Here is an 18,232-nt window from a genome sequence, read left to right as displayed (position 1 = left end):
GTTTGATATGATAAGGTTCTGTGTTTAAATGAGGAATTATAACTCTTTCCACCTGGTGGAACAGAAGTTAAAATTATTTACCGCACATTTCTCACTATGCAGCTATTTTATCCACTGCTTTCTATGTGATGAGAGCCTCATAAATGTTTGCAAAATGGGTGGGTGTTACCTACACAGGGCCCCTGTGCTATTTTAACTGTCTACTGAATGGAGTTGCCTGCCACAACATACTGCCCAGTAAAACATGCTGGACATCCAGTGGTTTCCGGTAAGTTAGGTGCAAAGTTTTTCTTTGTGTGCTCCTTCAAGCCCCACAAGGAAGTTTGACTGATGCCACCCTGGGCTCGCCTGCCCACTTTCCACCCACAAAACCCTCCCAAATCTGCCTTCTGCAACTTACCTGACCGATTGGCTGATAGCTGCCCAATCTTCGTCACTTGCAAAGCAGGGCACCTGGCCCATCCATTTCAAGGCCCGAACCAAATTGGTGGAGGCCGGAGCCTCGGGACATTTATTTCAGGTGGACAGCTAGCCAGTGAGGTGTTAAAGTGGACCGGGCTTTTCACTGCAACTCCAGGGCAGTTGGCTCCTGCCTGTTGACTTCCCACCCAGGTGTTAAAACTCCCCCTTCGATGTCAGCAAGACAAATTTAGGCTATTATTCAACAAATGTGATTCCAGGATGAATTAAGTGATAGGTAAATTGCTTTTCCATTTTGATACAATGGGGTAGATTTTCATGTGCCTACTTCCATTGGGCAGGAGGTGGGTAGAATGAACCTGTCGTCTGCCCGATGGAAGTGATTAGAGGCCTGAAACGTTATCATGTCAGACCTCATTTAAACATAATTGATGAGCTGCAAGTACTAAGTGAGTGCTGATAAGGCAACTTGCCGATCAAAGAGGATCAAAAACCTGAAACATTACTGGTCCTCCTGGCCCCACAAAAATAATTTTAACACTTATTTGTGAAGTTTTTGGCATGGCCTCCAACTATTAAGGACTGTTGGTTATGCCTTCCCATGTCAAGCATCACTGGCTGGAACATATGCAACGCATTGTACTACCCATTGGTACTTCAATGTTGCATCAGGATACGATTGATGTCAAAGGATTCGATTTGCAGGGGCTAATAAAGGTGCCCACTCACTTCCAATGGGCACCTGTACCAGCCATTTCAAGGTCCTGGTCAAAATGGTGGCGGCTGCAGCAGCGGGAATGGGTCAGTAAGTGCTCTGCTGCAATTCCTTTCAAGCTGCTGCCCCATTTCCACCGAGGCCCTGAAAACCATCCTCAAATATATCGAAGAAAGAAAGAACTTGCATTTATTTAGTGTCTTTCACCACTTCAGGATGTCCCAAAATGCTTTACAGCCAATGAAGGTTACTTTTGAAGTGTAGACACTGTTGCAATATAGGGAATACGGTAGCTAATTTCCACACAGCAAGCTACCACAAAGAGCAATGTGATAATGACCAGGCACACTGTTTATGTGATGTTGGTTGAGGGATAAATATTGACCAGGACACTGGGGAGAACTCCTCTGCTCTTCTTCGAAATAGTGCCATGGGATCTTTTACATCCACCTAAAAGGACAAACATGGTGCTGAGTTTAACCTCTCATCAGAATCAAGGTAAATGATATGCCATTTGGCCCTTCAAGCCCACGCTGCCATTCAATACCATTCAATGTCTGATCTTCTATCTCAACTGCACCTTTGCACACTATCCCCATATCCCATAGTATCCAAAAATCTATCAATCTCTGTCTTGAATATGTTCAATGACTGTGCATCCATATCTTTCCTCCTCCCACTGGTGGCTAGCAGTAATTGCTTTTTCTTCTGTATGCTTTAGTTATTCATTGGATAAACTCACATGTTTTGTCTGTATTTTATTGCATGGTTTTGCACCTCATAAAGTAGTCTAAAATTCTTAGTTTGACAGGATAGATGCTGAAAGGCTGTTTCCCCTGACTGCAGAGTCTAGAACTATGGATGATAGTCGCAGGATAAGGGTCGGATATGTAAGACTGAGATGAGGAGAAATTTCTTCACTAAGAGGGTTGTGAATCTTTGGAATTCTCTAACCCAGACAGAGAGTTGGGATACTCAGTCATTGAGTATATACAAGACTGAGATCGATAGATTTTTGGACACTAAGGGAATCAAGAGATATGGGGATAGGACAGGAAAGTGGATTTGAAGTAGAAGAACAGCCATTACAAAGTAATTACAAAGCACAACAGGTCCATGTTGGTGTTTATGCTCCGCACGAGCCTCCTCTAACCCCCTATAGCTAATCTCATCAATATATGACCTTATTGAATTGCTCGAGGGGTTATGTGGCCAACATTTGCTCCTATTTCTCATGTTCTTATGTAAATATGTTATAAAATATTTATGCATACATGAACAAGCTATTCCAAAGTGCTGGAAAATCTACCAAATAAAGTTTTCATTTTTTTGGAGGGCGTTTAAGAGTCAACCACACTGCTAAGGGTCTGGAGTCACATTTAGGACAGACCAGGTATGGACAGATTTCCTTCCCTAAAGGACATTAATGAATCAGATGGGTTTTTAACAACAATGGTTTCAATTCCAGATTTCTTAATTTCTTAAAAAGATGGCATGTCTCAAGGAAGTTGCCAAGGTACCGTTTACAAGGTACATGGCCCAATATACTTATCACAAAGTGCTGCTTTACAACCTGTCGAACATTTACTGCTGCCTCCTGTCAAGTCCTCATACAATTTTAACTCTTTCACTGCTTACCATGTATATACACACGCCAGGTGTTAGGCCAGCAGCAGAGTGTGACTGCAGTTAAAGCAGCAATTCACTTCCAGAAATAAAAACAAGAAATGCTGGAACCACTCAGTAGGTCTGGCAGCATCTGTGGAAAGAGAAGCAGAGTTAACGTTTCGGGTCAGTGACCCTTCTTTGGAACTGGAGTTCACTCCCAGAGTTCTGCAAAAATTTGTAAACCTGTCCAGCTGAACTTTACAAGTGCGCGCAGTTCACGGCGGAGAGGGGGTGGCTGCTGCATCCCCGGCACTAGCGTCCAGTGCCACCACGCAGGTGCCAATGCCATTTTTAAAGGGCTTTAGCACTTACAAATAATTTTAATTTTTAAAGGTGTATCATTGCAAAATTTTATTAAATAAAAACTTTTGTGATGGAGACCCATCCCCAACCCCCCCCAATGGTCATTTCATTGCCCGAAATGACCAACAATTGGCTTTTTCAAATACCCGTACCTCCCCCCCACCCCTGCACCAACGTTCAATCTTTTGCCCTTCAACCCCATCCCACCATCCCCACATCCAATCAAAATTGTTTTCCCTGCTCCTCCACCGCTCCCACCCTGAAAATTTTATTCCTCCCCCCTCCCCACTAGGTTCTCGCCTCAGAACTCCGGAGTTCCGAAGACGTGCAAAGGCCGAACAGAGGCTATAAAATCAGCATGGGACGGCTGCCGCCTGCAGGTACGTTAATTAAAAAATCACTAAGGTTCATTTTGATATTTAGATCAAGGGCCCGCCGTCGGTAATATGCAGCGGGCCCTTCTCAACATCGCAGGTCGAGGTGGGCCTCTCCCTGCAGCATTTTACCGGCCCCTGTGCTGCGACTCACAGTGTCAAGGGGCCGGTAAAATTCAGCCCATCAACTTTGTAAGACATTTTCAGAATCACTTAGTTGAGTTTCTGTCACACAACTCAGTCTACTCCACTGCAGTCAGTCACTGAAGTGTACTGTAATTTCTAATCTTATTTCACAAGGTCAGTACAGCAGTAACTGTGGGGAATTTCATGATATTTTGCTGTAAAATATTTTAACCGAAAAGTACAATTTCACACAAATCCCCCCACAAAAACGTTCTCAGTATGATCACAATTGTGCACAGACAGAACCATGCACCATCTCTTTGTGCACAGTTTTCCAAATGCTTTGACTTTTCTTTAATGCACAATTTGGTCTGTCCAGAGCTTGGACCGCAGATTAAATCATGCTGAGTTAACTGATATCAGAAAAGAGTGACAGAGATGTTCTACAATTGTCCTCTGTGTTGCTGGGCCAGAGAGGGGGAATAATACACAGGGAGGGTTCTCATTCTTGATTGTTATTGAATGACCCTTACAGAAAATTGCTTGTGCCGAAGTCAGGGAAAGACAAATTGAAAGAAGGGAAAAGGGCAGAAAACTGGAAAATAATAGTCACTCTCTGATAGAGCTCTAGTGCCACCAGGTGGACATTTTTGGAAAGGAAAATTCCATCACGTGTGATGCATTTCCTCCTGTACACTCTGCACTTAAGCAACCCAGCTACAGTGTACAGAGTATAAAGGAAAATGTAGTTCTAGGTAATGTTATATCTACAATAACACCTCGCTGGGAGTGAGTCACATATAACTTTGCACAATAATAACATGTATTATACATATTAGCTAAAAACATAGCCATGAATTTCTGCTGCAGCTGAAACTGGTGTAAATACAGTGGGATTGACTTTGCAACTAACTGTTTATCTTGCTATTAAGGATGAGCCTAATTGGAATAACTTTGGTGGGATCCCAGTGGTCGATCTTCCCTCCACAAACCCAACTTCCCATATCCTGTCCTGCACTAAGATCCATTTGTCCATCACCCCCACCTTAATTGGCTCCTCATTCCTCAACATATTTAAAATCCTCATCCTGGTCTTGAGGGACTTAAAGGTAATGATTTTAAATACAGCCTTGCTCTGCTATTCTTCTAAAAGCTTGCCTAGCTCTTCTAAATAATATATTCCCCTAATTGCAGCCAACAATACATCCTCCCGTTCTCTTCACTCCATCTTGAGCCTTCAGTTGCATTGGTTTTGCTCTCTGGAACTCTCTCTATCTCGGTCCACCTTTAAGACCCGCTTCAAAACCCATTTCTTGAGCCACACATCTCCTAATCTCTATCTTCCTGCCTCAATATTCATTCCAATGTCCATCTGTATAGTACCTTGGGGCATCTTTTATTTTAATAATGCTGTACAAGTTCAAGTTGTTTCCAATGAGTTGTAATTTTGCTGGCTGTTGGTATGGCTCTGAACAGAATCACAGTAAAATGACATAATTTGGACTTGATAATATTCTGTTTCATTCAAGTTGCAGACAAAGAACAAAGAACAGTACAGCACAGGAACAGGCCATTTGGCCCTCCAAGCCTGCGCGATCTTGATGCCTGCTTAAACTAAAACCTTCTGCACTTCCGGGGACCATATCCCTCTATTCCCATCCTATTCATATATTTGTCAAGATGCCTCGTAAACGTCACGATTGTACCTGCTTCCACCACCTCCCCTGGCAGCAAGTTCTGGGCACTCACCACCCTCTGTGTAAAGGACTTGCCTCGCACATCCCCTCTAAACTTTGCCCCTCGCACCTTAAACCTATGTCCCCTAGTAACTGACTCTTCCACCCTGGGAAAAAGCTTCTGACTATCCACTCTGTCCATGCCGCTTATAACTTTGTAAACCTCTATCATGTCGTCCCTCCACCCCCGTCGTTCCAGTGAAAACAATCTGAGTTTATCCAACCTCTCCTCATAGCTAATGCCCTCCAGACCAGGCAACATCCTGGTAAACCTCTTCTGTACCCTCTCCAAATCCTCCACGTTCCTCTGGTAGTGTGGCGACCAGAATTGCACGCAATATTCTAAGTGTGGCCTAACTAAAATTCTGTACAGCTGCAGCATGACTTGCCAATTTTTATACTCTATGCCCCGACCGATGAAGGCGAGCATGCCGTATGCCTTATCCACCTGCGTTGCCACTTTCAGTGACCTGTGGACCCTGTACGCCCTGATCTCACTGCCTGTCAATACTCCTAAGGGTTCTGCCATTTACTGTATACTTCCCACCTGCATTAGACCTTCCAAAATGCATTACCTCACATTTGTCCGGATTAAACTCCATCTGCCATTTCTCCGCCCAAGTCTTCAACCGATCTATATCCTGCTGTATCCTCTGACAATCCTCATCACTGTCCGCAACTCCACCAACCTTTGTGTCGTCCGCAAACTTACTAATCAGACCAGCTACATTTTCCTCCAAATCATTTATATATACTACAAACAGCAAAGGTCCCAGCACTGATCCCTGCGGAACACCACTAGTCACATCCCTCCAGAAAAGCACCCTTCCACTGCTAACCTCTGTCTTCTATGACCGAGCCAGTTCTGTATCCATCTTGCCAGCTCCCCTCTGATCCCATGTGCTTTCACCTTTTGTATCAGTCTGCCATGAGGGACCTTGTCAAAGGCTTTACTGAAGTCCATATAGGTAACATCCACTGCCCTTCCTTCATCAATCATCTTCGTCACTTCCTCAAAAAACTCAATCAAATTAGTGAGACACGACCTCCCCTTCACAAAACCATGCTGCCTCTCGCTAATAAGTCCATTTGTTTCCAAATGGGAGTAAATCCTGTCCCGAAGAATCCTCTCTAATAATTTCCCTACCACTGACGTAAGGCTCATCAGCCTATAATTTCCTGGATTATCCTTGCCACCCTTCTTAAACAAAGGAACAACATTGGCTATTCTCCAGTCCTCTGGGACCTCACCTGTAGCCAATGAGGATGCAAAGATTTCTGTCAAGGCCCCAGCAATTTCTTCCCTTGCCTCCCTCAGTATTCTGGGGTAGATCCCATCAGGCCTTGGGGACTTATCTACCTTAATGCTTTGCAAGACACCCAACACCTCCTCCTTTTTGATAATGAGATGACTGAGACTATCTACACTCCCTTCCCTAGGCTCATCATCCACCAAGTCCTTCTCCTTGGTGAATACTGATGCAAAGTACTCATTTAGTACCTCGCCCATTTCCTCTGACTCCACACATAGATTCCCTTCTCTGTCCTTGAGTGGGCCAACCCTTTCCCTGGTTACCCTCTTACTCTTCATATACGTATAAAAAGCCTTGGGATTTTCCTTAATCCTGTTTGCCAATGACTTCTCATAACCCCTTTTAGCCCTCCTGACTTGCTTAAGTTCCTTCCTACTGTCTTTATATTCCTCAAGGGATTCGGCTGTTCCTAGCCTTCCAGCCCTTACGAATGCTTCCTTTTTCTTTTTGACGAGGCTCACGATATCCCGCGTTATCCAAGGTTCCTGAAACTTGCCAAACTTATCCTTCTTCCTCACAGGAACATGCTGGTCCTGGATTCTAATCAACTGACGTTTGAAAGACTCCCACATGTCAGATATTAATTTACCCTCAAACAGCCGCCCCCAATCTAAATTCTTCAGTTCCTGTCTAATATTGTTATAATTAGCCTTCCCCCAATTTAGCACCTTCACCTGAGGGCTACTCTTATCCTTATCCACAAGTACCTTAAAACTTATGGAATTATGGTCACTGCTCCCGAAATGCTCCCCCACTGAAACTTCGACCACCTGGCCGGGCTCATTCCCCAATGCCAGGTCCAGTACGGCCCCATTCCTAGTTGGGCTATCTACGTATTGTTTCAAGAAGCCCTCCTGGATGCTCCTTACAAATTCTTCCCCATCCAAGCCCCTAGCACTAAGTGAGTCCCAGTCAATATTGGGGAAGTTAAAATCACCCACCACTACAACTCTGTTACCTTTACATCTTTCCAAAATCTGTCTACATATCTGCTCCTCTACCTCCCGCTGGCTGTTGGGAGGCCTGTAGTAAACCCCCAACATCATGACTGCACCCTTCCTATTCCTGAGCTCCACCCACATTGCCTCGTTGCATGACCCCTCTGAGGTGTCCTCCCGCAGTACAGCTGTGACATTCTCCTTAACCAGTAATGCAGCTCCCCCACCCCTTTTACATCCCCCTCTATTCAGCCTGAAGCTTCTAAATCCTGGAACATTTAGCTGCCAATCCTGTCCTTCCCTCAACCAAGTCTCTGTAATAGCAACAACATCATAGTTCCAAGTACTAATCCAAGCTCTAAGTTCATCTGCCTTACCTGTTATACTTCTCGCATTGAAACAAATGCACTTCAGACCTTATATATATATTGGCCGCAATAATAACTGTGATGCTGTAAGGCTGCTGGGTGGACAATTAGCAGTGAGGAAATCCGAAAGTATGGGTTTCCTGGTGGTCCTGCTGAATTTAACGGCAGGACCAATTTTTAAAAAAATTGTCTAAGCTTCCCGGCTTCAGCCAGCCAGATTGAGAGGCTGACTGTCTATTGGGCACTTAGGCCTGTGGCTCCAGACCACAGCAGGGTAGCAGACATCAGGGGGGCAGGCAGATATCGAGAGATGGACAGATATCGGAAGGAGGTTGAACATTGGGAGGGGGATCAGGCATCAGAAGGTACATGGACAGTGAGACATTATTCACAGTGTTGGAAGGCCCAATCGAGGGGAGGGGTTCTGATTGCGGCAAGGGTAGTCGCCCAATTGTGTGGCTCTGATCATGTGAGGGTGACATCAGAGATCACGGCGTGGTGTGCCCAATTACGGGGAAGGGTTCGGCCCGTTGCTGGGGCCTGATTGCAGGTTAGTTTACGGGGTAAGCTTGGAGGGCTAGGGAAAGCACTCCAGCCCCTCCTGGCTCACAAGCAGTGCTGGAAAGTCACTTACCTGTACTGTCCATCCATTCTCACCTCTCTTCAGCGGTCAGGTTTCCCGAGGCTTGGTAACCCAGCCAGCCAGTGTAAAATTTAATTGGAAGTAAAATGTGAGACCTCATTACAAATTTAAATTCGGGACCTGCCTCTGGAAAGCAGCATAGATTCCCAACCCCCAAAACCACCATTAAAAGCAGAAGCAGGTGCGTTAGAGGTGGGTTGAGGTCAGATTTCCAATTGTTTGTATTTTTAACCTCGTACCCCCCCCCCCCCACCCCCCACACAGACCCGACCCTCACCCATCCTGGGGGTGGGGGGGGGGAGGGGGTGGTGAAACTACCTCCATTGGTTCAGTTACACATTGAAGTGCCCAGTTGATGTTACAAACTCTTTTAGCTGTTAAAAAATAATGGAAACAAGAGTATCTGTAGGGACAAAAGACAGAACCAGAGTTGCACAGAGCTCAGGACTGAAAAAGGAAACATAAAAATGCATACTAGTCGAATCACAAAAAAAAGGGCAGGTGGGGAATAAAGACAGGATATTCCACACACAAAATGACAATAACCTGGAATGATGAAATTAACAACGGACGTCGTGAGTTAGACTGTTGTGCATCCTGCTCCTCTCCAGTGGCAAATTTACACCAACATTTACTGGAGAATCGATTAGAAGACATCACGAGAAGTCAGAAACACATCCAAGGTGCCAGGGCCCGATACAGAATGGAGTAACAGGTTATTTAACATTTCTATAAAAGTGAAAGAGCTAAAGTTTTTGAGCACATTTGCCGCTTTCATCTCCTAAATATCTTTACACGTTTACCTGAGCTGATTAGCTATTCTTAGTTTAAGTTCAGCTGAATCTGTGTAAAATCGGGATGGCGTTAAAGAAAGCCGGGCTGCTAAAAACAATGGTCCACAAATTGCTGGACTGCCACATCTGGCAGTGAGCGCTATGAATTGGAATTTTTTTAAACCTCATCCTTCAGGTTATATTATGTTTACATATTGCTGGCGTCACCACATCTAAGATGTTGGATCCAATGGTCTATCTCCTTAACCAATCGAATTTAAAGGATAGAGAAAGAAACAGAGCGAAAGGCAGAAAGGAAATAGGGTGAATTGGAGTTAAAATAGATATCGAAAGAGAAGTAGAGGCAAAGGAAGAGAGTAGATTAAGACAGAAAGGAAAAGTAAGAAAAATTTAAATTTAAATGTAAAAAAAATCTCTAGGAACAATTTACTACCTGCAGGAGTTTCATTGTCCTTTCTCTGGGCCTGCAACGTGAGTGATATCAGAAACATAAATCACATAATTAACAGGAACCTTACGACATGAATTTCCAGCCTTCAATGGTTACAGTGAAATTAATTTATATTAACGCTCAATTCCAGCAATTTCACAATGGTCACGCTCACGGCGAGATGGTAATTCTTTTTCAGATTTTGCCGGGCTAATGGTTAATTGAGTGGCACAAATCATCCAGCAATTTGCAGGTAATACTAACTCATGTCGTTTCTCCTCGCCACAAACTGCTGGAGTTTTTATTATGCACTAATGGCAGGCTGTGAACTCAATGATATTTTTCCGGAAATGTCTGACCCAATGGCTATTATTAACAAACTTGAAAATTTGATTAGGACAAAAATGATCTGAGGGTTAGAAAAATTACCCTAACAAATTATTGTATTATTGTGCAGGGTAATCAGTCGGCAATGAGTAGGCAATGAACTATACCTTCAAATTAGGTAGGTGCTGTACCTTCTTAAAACAAAGTCTAAATCCACTTTATAGAATCATTCGAATGTTTACAGCACAGGAGGACATTCGGCCCTTCGTGTCCATGCTGGCGCTCTGCAAGAGCAACTCAGCTAGTTCCACTCCCCTGCCTTTTCCCCATCGCCTTGTAATTTTTTGCTCTTCAGATAATTATCCAATTCCCTTTTGACAGCCTTGATTGAATCTGCCTCCAAAACACTGTTTTAGATCTGATCTGTGCATTCCAGATCCTAACCACTCACTGCATAACAAAGTGTTTCCTCATGTCTCCTTTGGCTCTTTTGCCAATGACCTTAAATTGGTGTCCTCTGGTTCTTGACCCTTCCACCAGTTTCTCCCTATCTACTCTCTCCAGACCCATCATGATTTTGAACAAATCTATTGAATTTCCTCTTAACCTTCTACTCTCTAAGGAGAACAGTCCCTGCTTCTTCAATCTAGCCACGTAACTGATGTCCCTCATCCCTGGAATCAATTCCGTCAATTCAGTCCCATTACTCCACAGGTCGCAGCATATTATTAAAGTTTTCCCACCCAACCGGAAAAACAGCCAAATTAAACCCTCTAGTAACCCCCAGAATAAAACAGACCAAACCAGGTATCTTTAGACAACAACAAATTAATTACTTATTAAACAAACTAAATCTTAAACACTATTAAGATAACCTATGTCTAAAGACCTTATAACTTCTTATTTTAATCTAACTCCCCCATTCACACACATACATTCAAAAATAACAGTAGTTAACTGGTTTTAAAAGTGCCATTTAAAAAAAAAATAGCTGTTTCTTAAGAATACATAAATAAATAAGTCTTTGTGGATTACGTTCCTGATGGGTGAGGTAATCTAATGTGGAAATAATCAAATGCTACTCAAAGTCTTCACATGGATTTGATGAAAAAGTCCTTCAATAGATAGGCATTCAAAGCACTTTGGCTGCAGCAGGCACCAAGACCACCGGTGAATTCCAGAAAATACCATCAGTCAAGAGAGATTCAATCTGGAAGCAAATACTTCCTGGCTTGGAAGTAAAGAAAAGGAGTTTTGCTACCTTCAGCAATACAACTTGTCTCTTCAAAAAAAAAAGGCTTTTTTTTCCTCCCTAGGTAATTAATTTGTCCTGTAACTCCTTGTAGAATTTCTGCTGAGAAAGAATAGACAGCTCTTCTTCAGTAGCACGCTTCACTGGTGGCTGGCTCAGACCGCTTTTTGCCAGTTTTACACACAGCCAAATTGAAACATTATACCATGTGACCTCTCTCTCTCTCCTGCTGTGGCCTAAGGACAGGTGCAGCTGGCACCCTGTGCTCAGTCTTAAAGGTACACTGTTTTCAAACAGAGTCTTAAAGATACACACTATTTTTAATCTGAGGAGAAAATAAATATGATTCTGCGACACCTCCGCTCTTGGCAAAATGAAATGGCATTCTTAAAAATGCATTTCATTCCAATGCAAAAAAAAAGAAACTGGGAAAAAAACACTCTAACATTTTCTCACATTCATGCACCATTCACATCACTGATAATTTACAGAATTTTCTTTGTACCATTGCCATCCATATATCTTAACATGGTTAAATTTGTGACAAAGCGTCAGTGATAACATTGTTTTTCCCTGAAATATGTACAATTTTCAAATGATAAGGCTGTAACAACAAACTCCATCTAAATATTCTAACATTTCTGTTTTTAAATTTTTCACAAACGTTAATGGGTTATGGTCAGTGTATATTAATGTTTCTTTATAGTCTTGGCAGACATATACTTTGAAATGTTTGAGAGCCAGCAAAAGTCCTAATGTTTCTTTTCCACAGTGGAATACTTTTTTTGATGGCAACTTAGTTTTCTTGAAAAGTACCTGCTGGCTACTTTATGCCCGATTTGTCATCCTGCAATAGGACTGTACCAACTCCCAGGTTGCGAGCATCGATTGCTATTTTAAAGGGTTTAGGAAAATTTGGAGCAGCCAACACTGGTTCATTAGTCAAGATTGCCTTTAGCTTCTCAAAAGTTGCCTGGCATTCATATGAGCATACTGCTTTGTCTTTCTTTTTTTGTAACAAATCGAATAATGGAGCAGCCACAGTACTAAAATTCCGTACAAATTTCCTGTAAAAACCGCACATCTCAAAAAACCTCATTATTTCTCTTTTAGATTTAGGGATAGGGAACTCTACTAAGGCTTGTACCTTTGCTGTTGTTGGCTATACCTGGCCTTGCCCCACTATGTGTCCGAGGTAAGTTACTCTTGCTTTTCCAAATTCACTTTTAGCCAGATTTATCACTACGTCTACTGCTTGTAACTTGTTAAACAGAATTTTTAGCTGGTTTAAGTGTTCTTGCCAAGTGTTACTGTATATTAGTACATCATCGAGATACACTACACAGCTGGGGACACTGGCTACCACCTGATTCACTAATCTTTGAAAAGTAGCTGGGGCATTTTTTAGCCCAGATGACATCACCCGGCACTGATAAAGATCGTCAGGTGTTACAAAAGCTGATATCTCTTTGGCACGAGGAGTCAAAGGAACTTGCCAGTATCCCATTAACAAGTCAATCTTGGTAAGAAACTTAGTACTGCCCACTCTGTCAATACAGTCTTCTAAACATGTATTTGGGTCGCAGTCTGCCTTCGTTACTGCATTGACTTTTCTGTAGTCTATACAAAACTGGGTTGACCCATCAGATTTAGGTACTGGAACTATTGGTGAACTCCAGTTGCTTTGACTAGGTTCAATGAAATTGTTTTCCAGCAGGTATTGGATCTTTGCTTTTACTTGGGCCTGTTTGTCCGGACTTAAGCGGTAAGGATGTTGTTTTAAAGCAACAGTGTCCCCTATATCCACATTATGTGTGGCTAAGGTTGTACATCCTGGCTTATCCCTTCAGACTCTTTTAAATGTTTTGAAAAGCCTGGTTAGGTCTTCACGTTGTTTTGCCTCTAAGTGCAAAAGCATGTTGTCCAATTTTCCTAGCCATTCTGTACTCACTAATTTGATAGTTGGAGGTTCAGTCTGAAGTTGTCTAGGCCTCTTTCTGCCTCATCCTCACTATCCTTTTCCTTCTTAACAGTCCCGATTACCTGACGTACCTGTACTGGCTTATCCTCCTCCCTGCGATAATATTGCTTTAACATATTGATGTGACAAAACTGGATCAGGGGTGTCAATCCAGTAATCTACCATACCCACTCTTTTTATAACTCTATATGGGCCACTGAACCGTGCTTTTAATGATTCTCCCAGTAATGGTAACAGCACCAATACTTCATCACCTTGTTGAAAATTATGGGTCTTTTGCATTCTTGTCTGCCCATTTTTTCATATTGGCTTGGGATGCTTTAAGGTGCTCTTGAGCCCTACAAAACGGTGTTATTTTCTTTTGTAAGGCCTGGCCAGTAATAATGCTGGATTATACGTGATTTGTTCTTCCGAATTTCCTTATGTCCTGCAAAAGGAATGTCATGCGCTAACCTTAATAATCCCTGGCGATATTTAGGTGGTACCACTATCTGTTCAACAACTGTCCAGTCTTCATCTGCAGGTCTATGGGCAGTCTCCATTTCCTCCTCAAAACTGCATTTGCCATATAATAGCCTTCTGGAACTCCTTTCACCTTAGCTTCTGCCAGAGCTGTCTGTGCTATTTGATATAACTCTGGATCAGCTTGCTGTGCTGCAATTATAGAAGATTAGATTAGATTAGATTAGAGATACAGCACTGAAACAGGCCCTTCGGCCCACCGAGTCTGTGCCGAACATCAACCACCCATTCACACTAATCCTACACTAATCCCATATTCCTACCAAACATCCCCACCTGTCCCTATATTTCCCTACCACCTACCTATACTAGTGACAATTTATAATGGCCAATTTACCTATCAACCTGCAAGTCTTTTGGCTTGTGGGAGGAAACCGGAGCACCCGGAGAAAACCCACGCAGACACAGGGAGAACTTGCAAACTCCACACAGGCAGTACCCGGAATCGAACCCGGGTCCCTGGAGCTGTGAGGCTGCAGTGCTAACCACTGCGCCACTGTTAAACATCGCATTTGGATTATCTAAATCCCCAAATAAGCTTTCAGATACTTGGCTATCTGTTTGTGGTGCCCCTTTTATCTCCAACAATGGATCCTGTTTAGCCATTGCTCGGGTGACTACACAAGCAGGAAATATTCTTGGAACTTGTTCCTGTAATTGTTTCATTTCCCTAACTTCACTTGGTTTCTCTGTAATTATGGGAGAAACTAATAATTTTGATCCGGCCAAATCATTTCCTAGGAGTAAATCAATTCCTTCTGCTGGCAAACTGTGGACAACTCCTACAGTTACTATTCCAGATATTAAGTCACTCTCTCGGCATACTTTATATAAACGTACGGGTATATACTCCTCGCCAATTCCAGGAACTAAAACTTTAGCATTCAAGGAGCTCTCGGGTGGAAAAGTTATATCTTTCCCCAGCAAGAGTGTTTGGGTTGCTCCTGTATCCCTGAGGTTTTCCTGTCTCACTTAAAGGATATGGAGATACTTTCCCCTTTGATAAAAATTCATTATAACTTTCAGGTATCTCATTCTTAACCTCTAAACTCACTTTAATTTTTGTATCTGGTTTTACAGCTGCCATTAAAGCTATAGCCTGGTCTGCTATACTCTCAGTCAGCGTCTTTTCTTCTGCATTAGCTTTGCATACCCCAACAAGTCCTATGGGTTTACCTTGCAATTTCCAGCATTCTGAACGAAGATGACCCATTTTGTGGCAATGATAACACTTAGACTTGCGAACCTCACTTCTACCCTCAGCACCTTCCTTTGTGGCCTGAGGAGGTGATCCTGGGGCATTCCCACCTGTTCCTTCTTGTCCCCGGCTACTTGCCTTCCTTTCACTCTCCCACTTTCTATGCTTCTTGGGTTTATGGGGGTGATGGACAAAAGGTTTTGGCTTATTCACAAGCTCAAAATCATCAGCAATTTCCGCTGCTTGCCTAGCTTTCAAAACTTTCAGGTTATCTACACGAGTTCTCACTACTGAAGGAATGGAATCTTTAAACTCTCCTAAGAGAATCAGTTCTCAAAGGTTCTCATATGTGGATTTCATCTTTAATGCCCGTATCCAATGGTCAAAATTAGTTTGCTTCACCATCTCAAATTCTACATACATCTGCCCAGCCAGTCTCTGTAAGTTCTGAAACTTCTGAAGGTAAGCTTCAGGGACTAACATACGCAGTGAGAATAGCCTTTTTCCCCATCTCATAATCTGCTGAAGCCTCTTCAGGAAGCATGGCATAAGCTTCTTGAGCTCTGCCTATCAACCTGCTTTGCATAAGCAGTGTCCAGCTTTCCTTTGGCCATTTCATCTGTTTGGCTTTTTTTTCAAAAGATATGAAAAATGCCTCTACGTCCCTTTCCTCAAACTTAGGAAGAGCTTGTATAAATTTAAACAGCTTTTCGCTGGGTCCTGAGCTGAATTCAGGTTCTTCCTGACCCAAATGTTCCCTAGAGTCAAGACTACCCCTTTGTCTTAGTTCCATCTCTCTTAATTTTGTCATGCAGGCCCCAACCTGCCAAGAATGAGGCACACATTACTTTGCCACATGAACATTAAAACTTAAAATTGCTGCTGGGAAGAAAAGATGGCCTATCACAAGGAATTGCCAGGCCCCTCACCGGAAAGACTTTTTTTTGCAAACTGGCAGACAGTGTTGGAACAAAGGACCCAGTCCCTGCTTCTCCAATACACAGAAGACCTGGTCAGACCAGTTTACACATGACTAACTGGCAGTTGGAGTTTTTTGAACTTGAACTTGCCACGGAGTTTTAAAAACTCAGAAAGCTGTTTGCTCCTGAACTGAAAAGACGTCTCTCCTGTCTGCTCTCATCTCGCTCTCACCAGCTTCGGAAACCATTGAATACACATAAACCCCAAGAGAAAAAAGTCTCCTACAGGGAACAAGATTTAAGAAGAATAGTGGGCCCCAACAAAAAGCAAGACGACCTACAATCAAGGACTCTACAGTGAGCTCAAAGCACAGTTAAAAACCTCTCTTCAGAGATTGCCTCAAACTTCTCCATTATTTTTCTTCTGCTCTTTTCTGTCTCTATTTGAATGTGCGTGTCGCATATGCATGCTAGCGTGGGGCGCGGCATGTATCCTTAAGCATTAACCGAATTAGAGTTTAAGTTTAAGGTTTAATAAATTTAACTTTTCTTCTTTAAACCTAAGAAGGCCTAATTGTGCTAATTTCTTCACCTTATAATTGGAAAACGGTGAACAAGGATTCACCAAGGTGGAGCTCAAAACATAGTGTGTTTAAACATTAAACCCTGTTACAATAAGACCAGGTGAAGACTGAAATGGACCCCTAGACACCTTTCTCACCTGGTTGTAACAATTTAAATTCCCTTTTTTCTCCTTCACTTTCTCTCTGAAATGCTCTCGCTTTTTCTCTTTCCTCTTTTTCCAATTCAAGTTTTCTTATTGCTATTTCTTTTTCCTGCTCAAGTTTTTTCATTTCTAACTGAATCTTAGCCAATTCCACTCCATCACTCTCTGACTTATTACTTTCTTGTTCCTCTTCTTCTAATTTTAAATGTTGGACTAATACATCAAATATCACTGCTTCTTTGGCACCTGATTTAAATTCTAACTGCAATTTTGCCACCAATTCTTTTAGTTTATTCTTAGCTAAAGTTATCAAGTTACTGAGGGAAACATTTTCCTTTCCCAGCAACTCTGCTGCAACTGCCAATGCCATTCTGATGGTATAGACTGTACCTTATTACAAAAGAAACCTGGTTCCTTTCATTATTTTTCATAACTGGCATTAGATTTGGATCCCAACAATTGAGTCTCCAATTAATTGATCCCAGACGTGAGAGCAATTATTATGATGCCAGGCGCAAGACCCCAATTTATGTGTTATGCGAGAGACGAGCAATTAATATGATTCCAAATGTGAGCCCCTCAATTAATATGACTCTAATCCCGGAGGAGACAAGTTACGACCGAGGTGGGAGCAACGCACCATCAATTCAGTCCCATCACTCCACAGATCGCAGCATATTATTAAAGATTTCCCACCCAACCGGAAAAACAGCCAAATTAAATCCTCTAATAACCCCCAGAATAAAACAGACCAAACCAGGTATCTTTAGCCAACAAATTAACTATTTATAAAAAAAAACTATACCATAAACACTATTAAGATAAATCTACGTCTAAAGACCTTATAACTTCTTATTTTAATCCAACTCCCCCATTCACACATATATATTCAAAATAACTGAGTTAACTGGTTTTAAAAGTGGTGTTTTTTATAGAATTAGCTGTTTCTTAAGAATAAATACATAAGTACGTTTTTGTGGTTACATTCCTGATGGGTGAGGCAATCTAATGTGGAAATAATCAAATGCTACTTCACACGGATTTGATGAAATAGACCTTCAATAGATAGGCATTCAAAACACTTCAGCAGGCATCAAGACCACTGGCAAATTCCAGAAAATACAGTCAAGAGAGATTCAATCTGGAAGCGAATACTTCCTGGCTTGGAAGTAAAGAAAAGGAGTTTTGCTACCTTCAGCAATACAACTTGTCTCTTCTAAAAAAAGGCTTTTTTCTCCCTAGGCAATTAACTCCTTGTAGAATTTCTGCTGAGAGTGAATAGATAACTCTTTTCTTCAGTAGCACGCCTCACTGGTGGCTGGCTTAGACCGCTTTTTGCCAGTTTTACACACAGTCAAATCGAAACATTATACCATGTGATCTCTCTCTTTCCTGCTGTGGCCTAGGGACAGGTGCAGCTGGCACGCTGTGCTCAGTCTTAAAGGCACACAGTTTTCAAACAGAGTCTTAAAGGCAC

Source organism: Heterodontus francisci, chromosome 10 (genome assembly GCF_036365525.1).
Source record: "Heterodontus francisci isolate sHetFra1 chromosome 10, sHetFra1.hap1, whole genome shotgun sequence".
NCBI classification, from domain to species: Eukaryota; Metazoa; Chordata; class Chondrichthyes; order Heterodontiformes; family Heterodontidae; genus Heterodontus; species Heterodontus francisci.
The sequence above is the reverse complement of the archived record's forward strand: the minus strand, read 5'-3'. Positions refer to the sequence as shown.